Below are 11,803 nucleotides of genomic sequence, written 5' to 3' on the forward strand. Positions count from 1 at the left end.
TACACGCGACCATACAGCGCAACACAACGGTAGATCTACGTGTCGATGCAGTACAGTAGGAATGCGATTCAGGCATAATGCAAAAATTGATTACAAGACTGCATTCCGAGAGCACGCGGTATTTGTTAATTGGAGCAGAGTATTCCAGAATCCGACTTGACGTCAGTGAAGTGACGCGCTTTACGTCAGAGAAAAAGAACTCTCGAGCGCCACAGACAATGTTCCAGAATCCGACTTGACGTCAGTGAAATGAAGCGCGTTACGTTAGAGAAAAAAAACTCTCGAGCGCCACAATCTCAACACAGTGGCCTTCAGGCCTTAGTCAGCAGAAGTAATTATACAGGGAAAATGCCTATGGTCCGCAGGCAGGCCACGTCATAAAAAAGTAAACGCAAGATAATGAAAAAACAACGTTGGCACAAATTCCAAACCCAAGGTAGAGGGCAATCGAGCCGCCGGAGCACTGGGTCTCCAAAAAGGTTTTCTCACTATGAGGATAAAGACTCCCTGGCCAATCAAATCTTTCGTTGAAAGTCAATAGACCTTTTGCATAACGAACCAACAGAGCGTGACGTTGGAGTCGTGAACGACTAGCCGCTGTTTACAATACTGTGCGCTGGGGTTAGTGGCGTAGTTTGTAGGCGAATAAATTGTTTAAAGTTTGCTTGAGCTGTTGTTTTGTGGTCTTTACAGGCGTGTATAAGTGTTTTAATATAATTTGCCAGAAAATAAAATTCTTTGTAGGCTACAGAAGTGTTATTAAAGATGGTTGGCACCGGCATCGACTGCACTGAAGTGTGAAATACGTCTCGAAACACTATCCTTACTTCAACGTCAGTCGCAAACGTACTCGAACTATAAATGTACTAACACTGCAAAGGCATTAGTGGTAGTTAATCCAAATGGGGGTATTATCTTTGTACCGTACCTCAGTTGTACAGGTACACTGGTAATGTGAGTGACACATAAATGTCAGAGGAGTGGATTTTTTCACCTTTTAAAGTAGAAAATAGTTGCTAATGAACTACCTATTTTGTTTGAACAAACTGAAAAAAACATGCCTCAGTCTTATTTGCTTATGGAAACTTTCAACACCATGAATTTTAAGACCATGAATTTTAATTTGTTGATAGAGAAAAGGCGATGCAGAAATAACAGAATCAAAATAAAATGTTGCAATACAAGGTACCATTGATGTGGTCAATAGGCCTAATACCCGGTTAAAATGCCCACGCTCCACAAACATCGACTTGGAAGTTAGCACAACGAAGTCACACCAATGTAGTCCACTTAAACCTAGTTTTTCTTGGATCTGAAAATAGGATTCGCGTGTTGTTTTAAGCTATATATGTCGCCATCCAAGCCATGAAGGTTGGAGTCCTTGTTTGTAGCCATCTCTTCTGTAGTGCAATTCCTCCACTTAAATGGATATTATATTTCTAACAAACCAAAGTTACTTCCAGCTTCATACTTTGATAAAGAGCCTACAAGCTACAATCCACTTAGATATATCACTTTTGTCAAATGACGGCAGCTTTTCTAATGATTGCATCCAGTCAAACGTTGTAGCTTAACAAACTCTACAAAATAGCATTTGTTAATATGCCTATGGGCTACTTGGAACACTCAGGAACCCATAAAATGAGCGTTTGGCTTAAAAAGAGTGGATATGGTAGGCCTAGTTAGTGACTGGATCTGTGTGGACCAGACCTACTTAATCTACCTGGTGGGTATTGAAACATTACCATTTGCAATAATAGGCTAGTTTCTAGTTTTAGTCTGTCTAGTTAATAATTAAACAATAATGAGGACTAAGTCTTAACATCAATTGAGCCAGCTAGACTAGGCTGAGAATGCACGGAAGGCATGCACACACACAGCAACTCAACTGGTCCGGTGACCTAAGCTACCTTGTGGCCGTGTTACGCTGCCTTACCTAGTCTGTTATCCAGCACTATGATTATAACGAACAATAATTGAAGTGTACCGATAACCTACAACAATTCATAAACACAAAAAATTTACTTTCACTTGCCAGCGACCTCACGGTTGCTTGCAATAACAAGAAACTCCTTCATAAACCGTAGTGAACAAGCGATTCTTAACCCATCAGACCACAGTCTTTATATTAGTAATATAGAGACTGTGATCAGACATCACATAACTCCAACGTCACGCTCTGGTGATTTTAAATGTGCAAAAGGTCTATTGGCAACTCGGATAAATGCACCAGGGGAATTCCCTTTGAAGTGTTGACTCAAAAATTCCCTCTCCGACTCCGAGAAGAAATCTTCAAATTTCACTGAATAATTACGGTAGGTTGTTACCGGTACTGTTAGGAAACTATAACAACAATTAGAACTTAGAAGAAATATGAAACAGCGCAAGAAAACATAAATGTTAAAGAATAGGAAAATGGGATGGAAAACAGTAGAGCCCATAATCTAAACAAACTAGCAAAAAGTGCTTTCATTAGTTATGCAGTGGCTATACTGTGTTACCACATCACAGCCTTTGAGGGTATGGTCAGTTATGCATGAAGTCGCTTTTTTTCAGACTCTTCAACATTGAAAAACTGCATTTAATAGAATAGTAGCTTTCTACTTTCTGACATTGTCACTGTACATTGCTCATCTATAATAATAGCAGCTTGACGTTCGGTGGCTTAAACCGTTGGGAAAGCAACTTGGAAATATGCTGCAGCAAGGTAGTAGGCACAAAGGGCGTAACCGTCGGGCGAAGCTCGAAGGAGTGTTGCCGAAGGCAACACTTCCAGCGGGGGGTCTGGGGGGCCTCCCCCAGAAATTTTTGAAAAACACTTTCAATTTGGTGCTCTCTGAGAGCATTTCCAAAACAAAAATCTGTCAAATTGTGCTTCGCCTATGTCGTGATCATACATCCCGTTAATGTTTAGAAGTCATGAACAATCTTAATTTTAACGTTGCAGGACCAAAATCCAGTGTTAGACATGGAATAATAGTTATGCAGTGTTATTAGTTATGCATTCATTTTGCATTCATTATGCATTCATGCATTCATTAGTTATGCTTTCATTAGTTATGCAGTGGCTATACTGTGTTACCACATCACAGCCTTTGAGGGTATGGTCAGTTATGCATGAAGTCGCTTTTTTTCAGACTCTTCAACATTGAAAAACTGCATTTAATAGAATAGTAGCTTTCTACTTTCTGACATTGTCACTGTACATTGCTCATCTATAATAATAGCAGCTTGACGTTCGGTGGCTTAAACCGTTGGGAAAGCAACTTGGAAATATGCTGCAGCAAGGTAGTAGGCACAAAGGGCGTAACCGTCGGGCGAAGCTCGAAGGAGTGTTGCCGAAGGCAACACTTCCAGCGGGGGGTCTGGGGGGCCTCCCCCAGAAATTTTTGAAAAACACTTTCAATTTGGTGCTCTCTGAGAGCATTTCCAAAACAAAAATCTGTCAAATTGTGCTTCGCCTATGTCGTGATCATACATCCCGTTAATGTTTAGAAGTCATGAACAATCTTAATTTTAACGTTGCAGGACCAAAATCCAGTGTTAGACATGGAATAATAGTTGTCTAAATATTTAGTTCGTCATCAATGTTCATTCTCAGATATTCAGTTAGGCCTACACTACAAAAACTAACACTTAGGCCTAAACATTACAACCGCAATCAATTTGTACAAAAAGCTGGATAAGTTTGCCTCCTGCGTATAGAAGCTTAACGAACTAAATATTGCATCCGCACCTGAACGTTCATTGGCGAAGTAACGTTATATCAACGCCAGTGGCGCAGGAACTATTTTTCTGTAGGGGGGCTGAAGCTGCCGTAGTGTTGTCAGCTTCTGGGGGGCGCAGCCCCCCAGACCCCCCTTGTGTGAATGAGCATTTATGACTGGTAGTATGTATTATTCGTCCCCTCCTGTGTGCAAAAAAAACGACACCAAAGCACACACATTCTATATTGTAACAAATGAAGAACGGCAACAACAAAGCAGTTGTTCAGAAAATTAAAATAAAAACGAACAAATTAGGAAGTGATATGAAAACGACAGTTTGTGGAATTGAGTTCTCACATGCTCCCGAAGATTGCTTTTCGCTCAGGTGTTTTCTCTATGAAGTGTGTCATGAGTTTCTAACATCGACACTCGACAGTGTCCAAAATGTTTTGGTGGACATGCATCATCGCAAGACGAGTAAGTCTTGTTTGTGTCGTTGAGCTTCTCAACCACGTTTTCAGGCGCTTAGCCTTAGAGCAAAGCCTTAGAGCAGAAAAGAACTTTCTGGTGATGCAGCTGAAACCGGGAGGCAAAGGCAGAGCTCCACGAATTTTCGTGTTTCTTTGAAAAGATCTAGTGTTTGAGGGTTTGGTTGCAATAGTATCTCAGCAACCTTTTGAACGGAGTTTGCGGTTTTTCCACTCACAACATCGCTGAGCAAGGTTAGTTCCATTTTTAGGCGATCTTCTCTGAAGGCATCGAGTAAGCTTATCTCAGTATCAGATCTTTCCTCATCGTTTGCACAGCTCAGAAAGGCCTTCTCTCTGTTGGCTGCAGTAAGCAGATCCGCCTCGTTGAATCTTCGATCAAGCTCAGCTTCAATCAAATCAAGGGCTTCGATGTAGGCTATTGCCGTTTCCACGCTCCTTCTCCCGCAGACGACAAAGCATCCGATTCCTCTGTGTTTCGAAATCTTGCTGGAGTTCTGACTCGAGGATCCTTTGACGTCTTTAGGGTATTGGCAGACGCAAAGGCGTTCGCTGCTTCCATAAGCGTGGAAACGGATTCATCTTTTCTGAGATTTTTGATCCTTTTGCGGAGAATGGTGATGGATTCCAAAGCTGAAGAAGCAGAGATCTTCTTGTTTTGGAGCTGTCTTGCAACGGTTTCTGCAGGCTGAAAAACTTTTAATCGCAAAATAAAGCCGCATCGTGCGTGCTTGTCAGACATTGCAACAGGGTAAAGTAGCACTTAACAGCACGAGCGAGGGCAGAAGCACGAACGCATCAACGACTAGAACACAAACCCAGCAAATTGTAAGCAACTTCATCCGAACCAAAAAGCGACATGAATAAAGATTTACGTTTAGACGATTCACGAATTACAACAGCAACACTTTGAACGCATCGGCAATAAGCTTCACCTCCTTTACAACGTCTTGCAAAATCAAATCGAGAGCATGATTACTGCGATGAATGTATAACGATCCAGGGCATAATGCTTTAAGTTTGGCCCGCACTCCGTTATAACAACCAGACATATTTGCTGCACCATCAAAACAGTAGCCTTGAAGGCATTCAATCGGTAAATTCAGTCGGGAAAACTAGTCGGTAATACACGAAAACAACGTTTCCGACTTTGAATCGGGCGCATTATAAAACCCAGGAAAAACGTTTTGCAACATGAGTTCCGAATCATCGTAGCAATTACTGTTCAAATAATTTTCTGAAAATACGTTATGTAACTTAAATTGTCAGAATTTTCTAGGGGGGGCTGAAACAATTATCGAAAATTCCAGGGAGGGCTGAACTAGCTCTAGGGGGGCTGCAGCCCCTTGAGCACCCCTACTTCTCGCGCCCCTGATCAACGCTATGAAAAGGCAAAGGCATGACTATGAAAGCTAGTAGGCTAAAGTAGGCTACATGGCGAGGAGACATCAAAAAACAGCAACAATCTTTTCGCCTTTTATGATGCTGTGCTGTGCACCGTGACGAGAGACCATTCTGTGCGAATGACGAAATAGTCTAGCTATTGTACGCATTGACGTCACTGGGAAAGCAACTCTAACTATAACACATCTGATTGGCTAAGCAGCTGGTGACGTTTTGCAAAACGAGTGAGGATTGGATAAACCGAAGGCGTTTTTTGATGTTTTTGAACCTGGGGAAAGCAACTTTGTAAGTTGATTTCCCTGGAAAATCAGTGGTTTTTTCTGACAGGAGCGTTTGCGTTAATTGGCATTTATAGGCAAGACATGCGGTTTGGTGAGGACTTAGACTACTCACAAGCGTTACGAGTAATTCTAGTCACGAACACAGTAATTTTCAAGTTAAAATAGACGTGCTAAAAATAATAAGAAGTTAAACCTAGAATTCAGTCATTATATTTTGCATAGTTTTCGCTCAGGTAAGCACTGCTTTCCTTGCTTTCCCTCACCGATCGTCACTGAATAATCTCTGTCCTTCTGCCCCGAGCCAAGGTACCTTGGGGTGACACTAGACAGATCGCTCACATACCGCCACCATTTGGTGTCACTGCGCAAGAAACTGACATCCCGCGCTGCATTACTGAAGCGCCTGGCAGGCTCTAGCTGGGGGGCGAGGGCTGACACTTTGCGAATAGCAGCCTTAGCCCTTGTCTACTCTTCAGCAGAGTACTGTGCACCTGTCTGGTGCCGCAGTGCTCACTGCCACAACATCGACACTGCCATAAACAGCGCCCTGCGCACAGTGACCGGATGCCTGCGTCCCACACCATTGGACAATCTCCCCATTCTCGCTGGCATCCAACCTGCTGAGCTTCGTCGCGAAGAAGCCACTCTGTCCCTCGGTCGACGGGCACTGGAGCCTAATCATCTTCTCCACCACAAGATCTCTGCCTTCCCAAACGGGCACCCCCGCCGACTGAAATCAAGACACCCATTCGTGCCAGCCGCTCAACTTCTGATCAACGAAGCTGATGAACACGACATCTCTGCGGCTACTTGGGCGGACCATAAATGGAATTCTGAATGGAGGTCAAGCACCACCAGACTCCATTCATTCATCCCCGACGCCGACACACGCCCAATCGGCCTGACACTACAGAGACAGGCGTGGGTGCGCCTCAACCGTCTCCGTACGGGCGTCGGCCTTTTCCGCTCAACCATGCACCAATGGGGAATGGCTTCTTCCTCCTCCTGTGAATGTGGTGCCGAGGAACAGACCGCAGACCACATCATCAATGACTGTACCATCTTCAAGCCACCTAACGGAGTGGAAGGTCTGCGCGTCATGGATGATGAAACTAAAGACTGGCTGCTCTCTAGCAGCCTTCCAGTGTAGTCCGGGAACATCGTGAATCTGGGGTGGTAAAAGGATAGACCCTCGGCCCCAGAAGCTCAGACGACGACGACGACGACGACTGAATAATAGCATACCGTCTGCCAGATTTTACAAGATCTTTGTTTTTCACAAGGAAACATGTTTGTAGTGGCTACTTGACCGGCTATTTTAATCTGAAACACTATTTGACCGGTCGTGACGTATTCTTAATTCTTTTTCTCTTTCAAAGCAAAGACGAGAGGAGAAGAAAAAAGTGCCTATATAACTTCTAAATTCAATTGTTTTATTCAACTGAGTCCGTGGCGCGTGCAATGTTTCTCGGGCTGGTATCCCCAACCCCAAGGGTATGAGTTTGATACTACCCAGAAACGTTTCATTGCCTAGCCCTAAAAGTTAGGAAGTGGCTACATTTACGGCGCCGTAAATACAGCCGTTCCATGCCTTTTTTTTAATCTTTACGTCGCTTTTACTGCGCATGGGCGCTGGTGCGTATTTTTCTTCTTTTTCCAAACAACAAATGAAAAAAAGTGTGTATATAACTTCTAAATTCAACCGCTTTTGCCAAGTGAATCTGTGGCGCGTGCGATCTTTGTCTGGCTCATACTCCCAAGGATATGAGTTCGATACCACCCAGAAATATTTCTTTTTTTAAACTAAATTCGAACCCGAAGTGACTCAATCGTTAGGCTACGCATTTTTGTGGCCGTTCAGTTTAGTTTGTTTTTAGTTCTGACCATCACAACAAAAAAACAATATATGACAAACATAGCAGAGTAAGGTAGAAGCGACAAAACGCAGACGTTATAGGCTAGCGTGCATGATAACAAAGCTGGCCGATCAGTTCAAAATATGGCACGGTTGTAACACCTTTAACAAATTTTTTATAAATTGAGAACAAAGAGAAAAAAAGGCTAGTGAGTTTTTTTCTTTAACAATTCATATGAGTAAAAAAAATTCTAAATTCATAAAATTTTTAGGTGTTACGACCGTGCCATATTTTAAACTGATTGTCCAGATTTGCTATCATGCACGTTAAAACGTCCGCGTTTTGTCGCTTCTACCTTACTCTGCTATGTTTGTCATATACTGTTTTTTCGTTGTGATGGTCAGAACTAAAAACAAACTAAACTGAACGGCTACAAAAATGCATAGCCTAACGATTGAGTCACTTCGGGTTCGAATTTAGTTTAAAAAAAGAAACACCTCTTGGTGGTATCGAACTCATATCCTTGGGAGTACAAGTTAGACAAAAATCGCACGCGCCACAGATTCACTTGGCAAAAGCGGTTGAATTTAGAAGATATATACACACTTTTTTTCATTCGTTCTTTGGAGAAAGAAGAAAAATACGCACCAGCGCGCATGCACAGTAAAAGCGACGTAAAGATTAAAAAAAAGGCATGGAACGGTTGCATTTACGGCGCCGTAAATGTAGCCACTTTCTAAAAGTTAACTGAACGTTGATCAAACCATTTTTTTTAAAGAAGTATTTTAAATTTTTACAGCCACCAAACTAACTTGTTGCGAGCAAAAATGTAATGCGTCGTTCGACAAACACGGTCACATCCTCTTATGACAAACGGAAACTTACCCAGAGAAATTCTCAAATTCCAGCAAATTAAAAATACTCTAACTTTATTACTTAAATTTGAAATAACATAAAAAAACTACTCGAATTTAAAAGGCAATGGCTATTCGACCGGCTCCAGTCTTTGAATCTGAAACACTAGTTGACCGGTCATGACGTATTTTTTTTTTCTTTTTCTCTTTCAAAGCAAACGACGAGAGAAGAAAAAAGTGCCTATATTAATAATAAAGTAATAAAGTGAAAAAAATATTTGAATCAATTTTAAGACATTAAAGTCTACCCTTTAAAGTACGTGTTAAAGTACATTTTTGCTCTCAACAAGTTAGTTTGGTGGTTGTAAAAAGTTACTTGTTGAGAACAAAAACCAAACTAACTTGTTGAGAGTGAAAATGTAATGTGTCGTTCGGCAAACACGGTCACATCCTCTTATGACGAATGGAAACTTACCCAGAGAAATTCTCAAATTCCAGCAAATTAAAAATACTCTAACTTTATTACTTCAATTCAATTGAATATTACTTATATTTGAAAAGACGTAAAAAAGCTACTCGAATTAAAAATTGACCACAAAACTGCAGCAGCCTAACGATTGAGTTCACTTTGGGTCAAAATTTAATTAAAAAAAAAAAACGCTTTGGGATAGTATTATATCGAATTCATTCACTCGCGAACACCAGCCCGAGAAAAATCGCACGCGCCATGGAATCAGATGAACAAAATTGTTGAATTTAGAAATTATATCGTTGAGGTAAAACCAAACCGGTTTATGTCCACTTTTAGGTTTTTTTTGTTTTATTGCAGTTTCTCGGTTTTTGAACATAGCTCTTTCCAGCACTCCAGGTTTCAGCCTTGTATGTAATCAAATTCATGGTGAAGCTATGGACAATGGACATACTCCCAACTATCTCGCATACTTTGAAAGCACAACTGGGCTATTTGCAATTCTGTGGACATAGCCCTTTTCTAGCTTGATAGTATAAATAGGTCTATGTCTAATGCTACAACAAATTATGGACATATCCCCCTTTTTATGGAATCGTGCCTAGGATAATTGTCCAATTTTCCATTCAGGTCATGATGCAAATTCAAAATAAAATGCAAAAGATTCAGTCCTTTCTACAGAATTGTAACCTATTTGAATTGCCAAACAACATTCATGTGAAAATAACTTGTGTGGTGCACCTGAATTATTATGGTATGATAACTGGTGTATCATCATGCATTCGTGTTATTGTTAATCTTTCCTTTTCTGGTCAGATGGTTAATGAGTAATGGCCAGTCTGGTTGACATTCATTATACTGATATTCCTGCGCTCATGGTTCGCTTCTTGCTCAAGTCACACTTGTGGTAGAGTGACAGAAAACCTATTGCTACATTAAGACCTTAGCTGATACAAAGCAACATTTAATATAACTTATCAAACAGTTTTTTTTTTGTCAATTGTGAAATGGATTTGACACTAAAAACTTCACTTGTCCCAGATGGAAATTTAGGTATTGATAGAAGCTGCGTTTCTCCTTGATAAGAAGCTAGTACAGCAAGTCAGTCGACACTTTTTTTCAAAGTGTCTATGAACAAGCGCCACTCTTGAGCTCAATATTGTGGTACTTCCATTTTCAGCAGAAGCCCTTTGATGTCTTTGCAGTAAACAAATTCATCTTGTTGGCAAAAATATGGAAGCAATTCTTTTTCTCTAGCACGGTAAAATGTTATGGAAGCTCCGATTCCAAGACAGTTTTTGTCTTTGAGTCGGCATGCCAACATTTCTGCTGCTTCTTTGGATAGGTTAAGATCCCTGATGAGATCACTCAGCTCCTCCCTGTTTGAACGTCTCTGGCATAGCTGAACTACTTTCAAACACACTTCCACCGCTGTTACTTGCAGAACTTTCTACCTCTTCATGAAATTCATCATACTTCATGGCTATGTCAGGTAAATTACTAAATTCAGGCACAGGCACTTCCTCACGGTGAGGCACAGGTCATTGAGCAGATTCCAAATCTGGATAATTCCAAGTGCTTTTCTTGTGACGATTAAACCCCTGTATGTCTACCAAACAGAAGTACCATAGCCAATTCAAACTGGAGCCAATTCAAAGAAACAGATGTTAATTTTGGATTCAGTGGCAAAAATTGCCCAGAAACCGTTAAAATATCTTCAGCACTCAAAACAAAAATTTTTGTTGGCCAGTGTAATTTAAACACTGTAAAAGTAATATCACTATATTATATATATATCCAAAGCAAATTTATTGCAATCTGCCGAGGATTACACTTACAAAGTGATATGCTACCATACAATATATTACTGTTTGAAGGCACCAGCTCTTTACTACATACACAAATTGTTGAAATAGGCTACAAAACTCCATTTGCAGATGACTACATGAGGAGCCGGTCAAAAGTAGGTAAAAAGAATACGTCATGACCGGTCAAATAGTGTTTCAGATTCAAAAACCGGAGCTGGTCAAATAGCCACTGCCATTAAAAATTGACCACAAAAATGCAGCAGCCTAACAATTGAGTTCACTTTGGGTCAAAATTTAGTTTGAAAAAAAGCGCTTTGGGGCAGTATCGACCTCATCCCTTACGGATACCAGCCTGAGAAAGATTGCACGCGCCACGGATCAGTTGAATAAAATTGTTGAATTTAGAAGTTATATAGGCACTTTGTTCTGTTCTTCTCTTCTCGTCTTTTGCTTTGAAACAAAAAAGAAAAAAGAATACGTCATCACCGGTCAAATAGTGTTTCAGATTAAAAGAGCGGAGCCAGTCAAATAGCCACTGCCAACATGTTTTGGTAAACTTCACCAAAATGCGACAAAACGGATTCAATACTTTTTTGCTGCTTCCTGTTGTCTTTTGTGCCACATTTTTTAATTGTACTTCACCGGTAGTCTACGGTAACCTATTATCGCAATGAGCACCAACTAAAATCATTTTTTATTCCATGATTTGTGAAGAAACATTGACAAACAAAATGGCATGCTATGCCGTCAGAAGTTGAATTGCTATGGTTTTAACTTTTGCATGCAGACAAAGTCGTCTTCAAGAAGCCATATTTTGTAGTTTCATCATGTTTGAGAGCTATGTAATTTTATCATCGCTGTTGAACATGTTAACAAACATTGTGCCTTTGACCAGAACGAATGCAAGTAATCTCTTTTTACGCTGAAGAAATGTTC

At 40.8% G+C, this 11,803-nt stretch overlaps 1 pseudogene; it reads right to left on the bottom strand.

The window, feature by feature from the left end:
* Positions 1–10,161: 10,161 nt before the first annotated feature.
* LOC145780704 (uncharacterized) lies at positions 10,162–11,491 on the bottom strand (annotated as a pseudogene).
* Positions 11,492–11,803: the final 312 nt, after the last annotated feature.

The sequence above is a fragment of the Aplidium turbinatum genome, chromosome 12 (assembly GCF_918807975.1).
Source record: "Aplidium turbinatum chromosome 12, kaAplTurb1.1, whole genome shotgun sequence".
NCBI lineage: Eukaryota > Metazoa > Chordata > Ascidiacea > Aplousobranchia > Polyclinidae > Aplidium > Aplidium turbinatum.